General features: G+C 33.6%; 1 non-coding gene across 1 annotated transcript in view; it reads right to left on the bottom strand.

Annotated features, from left to right (window-relative positions):
- Positions 1-5,772, bottom strand: part of LOC101619239 — a 33,029-nt gene extending 27,257 nt beyond the window's left edge. Inside the window, exons 1-2 of the transcript XR_001145713.1 lie at positions 5,629-5,772; positions 1,387-1,466 (exon numbers count right to left, since the gene is read on the bottom strand). This is a non-coding gene — a transcript (uncharacterized LOC101619239). The remainder of the gene's footprint in view (positions 1-1,386; positions 1,467-5,628) is intronic.
- Positions 5,773-6,090: the final 318 nt, after the last annotated feature.

Here is a 6,090-nt window from a genome sequence, read left to right as displayed (position 1 = left end):
ATCGAACTCATGCGGAAGTGGCTTTAGCTTCTTAGTGCAGTGCTTTAACCCGCTGCACCACCAGGGAGGGCATCCTCATTCATTAATTTTAATAGTTTTTTTTTTTTTTGAGTGCTTGTGGTTTTCCACATACATCTAGAAATAGCAAGTATCTGGACACTTCATTTCTAATTTTGAATATTTTTTCCCTTTCAGTTCTATGTTTAATGGAATTGGTGAGGTTGTCTTTATCCTAGAGAAAAAGTCTTCAATTTTTCCATTGATAATGTTAACTATAGAATTTTTCATAAATAAATGGCCTATTGTGTTGTATCTCTTTGAGATGGCCATGTGTTTTCAGTCTATCATTCTGTTAACAAAATTGATTGATTTGCACATTTTAAGCCAAATTGTTAACATTTGGGCCAATGTGAGAAGCCAATTTTATTGGGTCTGGATTTTTGAGGTAGTACTGAGTTTCAATCTGGGATGAGTTATGTGGAAGCAATTTAGGTTTTTTTCAGTGTTGGATTTTCAGATTTGTTAGGCAGAACAGAAGCAGTGCTAAATCTAGGACCAACTATTCCCAGCTAGTAAGGAAGCACTCTTCTAATGCCACCTAACACTCCATGAAAAATGAGGGCTTTAATCTCACAATTAAGAACAAGCACTTCTCCTGACTGTTGTGAGTACTAATACGTCATATTTTTTCCGGAGATTTTACCCTAACCTCAAGAATATTTCTTCTATATATGTATGGATACTTGAACTGGATACTTGAACTGCAGATCTCTGGACTCAGTTTCATCTTTGTTGAGTGAGCTTGCCAGGCTCAGCCTAGGGACCCCTTATCTATATGACAGTCTGGACACTCTCGATGAAACAATTATCAGCTCATCTGTCTATTTTTCATCTCTCATATATCATGATTCTTTTTTTTCCTGATGTCCAATATCTGAAAAATCATTGAATCATGTATTATGTTCTTTTTTTTTATCTGTTCCCCCTGAGGTAAATTTAGTCCCTTTTGTTTCATTTTGTCCAATATCAGATCTCAAGAAACTTTTATGTTAATTCGTGTACATTTTTCCCAAAGATGTGCCGATTCTCATCAGTAAAAGTCCTCCTCCAACTCACTTTAAAATACTTCTTCTGAAACAGTTGCTCACATTTGTGTAACACACAGTAACATAACTTTACTGCATATATTAAGATAACATGGTTTTACTTTGGAAAGGTAACTTGTGAAATACTGATAATAAGGAATCTTCATGTGACAAAGGATAAATACTTAGTACAAAAGACATAGAAAAATTTCCTAGGGTCAACCTTTTCTGGATAAATCCAAATCCTACATGTGACAACAATCTCATCTAGGGGTTCAAATTGCATTTTGAATATACTCACCATGGTGGACAGGGGCACTGCTTATCTCTACCAGGCTGTTATCATACTGAACTGGATTTGCCCTCGGAAGGTGGCCTTTCCTAACAGTAAAAGAAGAAACAGACAAGTGGAAAAAGTAGGCAAATGGGAAAATGAAAAGTGAGCTTAAACTAAAATATTTGGAAGTTCACTTTCTTCCCTATGGCTGTCCTTTTTGCCCTTTATTTTTAATCAATTGATCATTTTTTAGTTTATGTTTATCCTTCTTCTAGTCTGAAATTTTGTGTTTTGATTTAATATTTCAATGCTATTCTAGACATTTTAATATTCATTCTTGACATATCAAGATCTCTGTGTAATGTGTATATTCATACTCCTACCATGCAAAAACCTTGGTCCACATTCATCACAATCCTGTTAACTTGTATTAACTTGTTGCCCATTACTACCATGTATTTTAATTGCTCTTTTCAAAATCGTTAAAAATTATGCAAGACTTGTTTTGATTTATTCTCATAATGGTTTTCTCTGTTCTTTTTTGCATCTCACAAATGCAAAAAAATTTATTTCCTTTGGCTGAGATTTAACTGAGGGCAAACTCCCAGGTTTTGTTCATATAAAAGTATCTTCATTTTACTCTCACTCTTTTTTTTTTTTTAAAGATTTATTTATTTGTGCATACAGAACTGGGGTACAAGCCAGAGGCTCAGGGCGCGGCGAAAGGCTTCGCCAGAGACAGAGTGGGGAGCAGAACAGGCAGATCGACGAAGTACACTGCTGAGGGGAGCAGCGGGCGGGTCAGGAGAGGTCTGCCACGCCATGTGGTCACCTCCGGGGCAGGCGGGGATCGAACTCATGCAGAAGTGGCTTTAGCTTCTCAGTGCTGCGCTTTAACCCGCTGCGCCACAACCCGCTGCGCCACCAGGGAGGGCCTTACTCTCACTCTTAAAACATGTTTTCATGAATACAGAAATCTGGCTTGATGGTTAATTTCTGTGAGCATACTGCAAATATCCTTGCTTTGTCTCCTGGTTTTGCTTGACTCACTTATAAATCAGTTTAATTGTTGCAGCCTTGAAGATTCTCTCTCACTTTTTAAAGCATTTTTTTTTTTTTCATTTTCTTTTTGAGATTGGTATTCTACACTTTTATTAGGCTGTGCCCTAGTACAGCAAAATGTAATTTATTTTTATTCATCATGCTTGAAATTTGTTGACCTTCTGGAATCTATGAGGGATATCATCAGTTCTGAAAAAAACCACAGCCATTACTTTTTCAAATATTGTCTCTACCCTATTCTCTCTTCTGAAATTCCAAATAATATGTACCTGTGTGTGTGTGTATATATATATATATATATATTTTTTTTTTTTTTTTTTTTTTTTTTTTTTTTACTTTGCTTGACCTCTCTGTAATCATTTCCATTTATGTTTATCACAAAATTACCTCCTAGGCAGTTTCTTCTCGTCTACCTTCCAATTCATTAATATTGTCTTTCACTGTATCTAACCTTTTGTCAAAAACATAGACTAAAGTTTTTAAATGTTACTGAACTGAGACATGTATTGAGGGTTTTTTAAAATTATAATTATGTTCTATTTATTGGGAGTTCTGTTTTGATCTTTTTAAAGTCTCCTATTTATAAGGACCTCCATTTTTTATACATATATATCTTAAATTATATGTCTATTTCTCCCAATAAGTAGATTGTGAATATATGTCTTTATTATTGATTATTTCTGCAGGTTCTAGTTCATGATGCCTCTTCTATGTTTGGCAATTGCTTTATTTACTATGAGATGCTTGAATAAACATGATTCAAGAATTAATTTGCACTTGCCTCTGTCAACCACATGGGGGCACTTCCAGACTGAATTAGTTTGCATCTTTCCCACCCCATCAGTCTGCAAATTCAGGATGCAAATCCACAAAATATGGATGCAAAATCACAAAGGGTGACTGGAGGCTCCTTTAGTCCTTGCATCAAGTGATTAAAATTATCAAAACCTGCTTGACAAAGCACAATAGTTATATAATATGAATGGAAAAGTCTTAAGTCACTAAACTGTTAGGGTTAATAGTCACTGTATTCAAACTAGCATATCCTGGCTAATATTATAAAAAGTACTTGTTATACAATTAGTGGCCGATGAAAATTATATTTTACAAGCTAGAACTATAGCAATTAAAGAAGAAGTTAGTCATTTGGTCCTTCCACAGCATATCAGACTAGCAAAATATTTAAAAGGGTAGAATAAGAATGACAGAATGATTGCTCATCATTCTGTATTTTTCCAAACATATTTAAAGGGAAGAGTAAACCTAATTTCAAAGATGTTTGTTCTGGTTATCCACCACTGCATAACTAGTCAACCCAAATATAGTGGATTAAAACAATTTACTTCTTATTTTCTGTGGTTTGGCTGCTGGGTATTTTTGCTAGGGGTCACTGTGGTTGCAGAAAACTGGAAAATACAGTCTGTGACTATACTCGACAATCACATACAGGTTCAAGTGAACTGGTTGTCTGCGGTAACTACTGACTGGCAGGTAATAATAAGAATCATAAGAATCACCTGGGGTTTGCTCTCTGTGTTATTTAAGTTTCTCACAACATGGTGGCTGGTTTTGTGAGAAACTACCCAAATTATGGGAGGCAAATGTGGAAGCTGCCAGGTCATAGCCTTAAGTGGAATTACAGATATTTTAAATTTCTACAATATTCTATGGTCAATCAGCCACAATACCTGCCCATTATTCAAGAATTTAAAGAAAATAAAAACTACCTGTTGCTGTGTGAGTGGAAAGGTCACATGCAGAAGGACATGGGCAGTGTCTTTGGGAAATATAATCTATGTAGTAGTATACTTGTATTTATATTTTCATATATGAAATAATCATACTAAAATTATGAGATAAAACACTAAGTTAAACATTTTGGAATAAAATGTAATGCCTATTTTGTAAGAGCAATTTTTCTTCAATTTTTAGTTACTGTATGGTATAATTCAGAAATGGGGATTTTATGAAAAGGAACTTTATGTGTATGTTACCTCTCTTAGAGTGTGAACTTCTCATAGCATTGCATCTCTTTTATGATAACACTCCACTTCATTTGCTTTTTTACAAGTATTTGCTAGCATGGTGTGAATTTAGTAACTATTACATAATAATGAGAGTTATGATGACAGGTAACTCCTAAATTTAATAAATTCTATATTCACTTATTTTCACAAATTTCAGAAAAAGTTGAAGACCAAAATTAATAAATGAAAGTACCTCAGTGAATAGCATTGCTTCATATTAATAGTTTTTTCCTTTGATCACTCTGATGAGTTACTACTTGTCCCAAATAGACTGCTTACTTGTCTATTTCTCCAAGATAATTTGTCTCTGAAAAGTTTGAGGACATATCTCTCTTGTATCACTAATGAATTTTCAGTAGCTACTAACACTAGTCCTTTAATTAATAAACATATTTACATTTACACTTAACAGCTATAAAACATTGTTCCTCTTACAGAAATACTACTAAAAATCCTCTGATGACTGTGTTGATGAGAACTATTTTATTTCAGGTCCCTTTCTGGTTCTTCTTCTTGGGAGTCCCAACTTGGAAGTTACATTTTTAAATAAATTAAGCACTCCAGAACCTAAAATGCAGAACTCAGCTCCAGTCCAGTTTTACAGCACTCCATAAATTCCAAGAAATTCAGTCCTGAAGTAGTAAGTAACAGTTTAGATTTTACAGGACATATAGAGTATGCAAATCTCTTTATCAATAACCACACTATAATAATATACATATTATATATATAGAAATATATATATATAATAGTCATAATTGTATTCTTTATGTTTAGTACAATGCCTAGTATGTAGTAGCCATCAAGAGTTGACCTGGATGTTAACCATAAGTCTTAATGTACCCATGTTATATACTTTGTTTCTTTTCTTTGACATTTTAAGTAGATATTAAAAAGACATAGCCAAAACATTTAGGTATTTTGGTCTTATTATAAATGTGTGTCAATGTTACTAATTTAGAGAAATTAAGGTAACTTATGATGACAGTAACAAAGGAAAAAAGAGAACTGCTTAGTATCCTTTCAAATGGATTATTAATTTAGTGGCAAAACTGTATTAGATAACTCTAAAACAGAAAGCCTTATCTACAAAAATATTTAGAACTAAAGGGTACATTAATTACTTAGTAGACTAATACTGCCTTTTCTTATCAAAGCATGTTTCTATATTGGTTACCTGCAAAGGAAGTAGAGGGCTCCAATAATAAGTGTTGCCAGAAGAACAGCCAATGCCAGGAATGATACAAACAGGTCACTTTTACTTTGGATGCTGGAGCTTGGGAGAAAAACCTCTTCACAACGAGCTCCTGTATAATTTTCAATGCATCTATAGAATAAAATTTTAGGTAAAGAATTGCATTCTTTGTTCTACTAATATAGAAAGCAAAGATTTCTAGTTGGTATGAAAAAAAGGAGATACATTTTCAGATTGTAAACAGAGAATAGGCATGTTTCCTTATAATACTCTAGAGCTACAATTAATGATGAAACAAATTAGCATATACAGTCTATTCTATGCTGTTTTCTTTTCCCGGTTTTCTGGTTGTTTAAAGAATTCAGATAAACTATAGAGTATTCAGTCCTTTTATCTCCTAGATTTTCAGTGATGTAATTATACATACAATTCAAATTTATCTGG

The sequence above is a fragment of the Condylura cristata genome, unplaced genomic scaffold (assembly GCF_000260355.1).
Source record: "Condylura cristata isolate star-nosed mole 26May11 unplaced genomic scaffold, ConCri1.0 scaffold00023, whole genome shotgun sequence".
Lineage (NCBI taxonomy): Eukaryota > Metazoa > Chordata > Mammalia > Eulipotyphla > Talpidae > Condylura > Condylura cristata.
The sequence above is the reverse complement of the archived record's forward strand: the minus strand, read 5'-3'. Positions and strand labels throughout refer to the sequence as shown.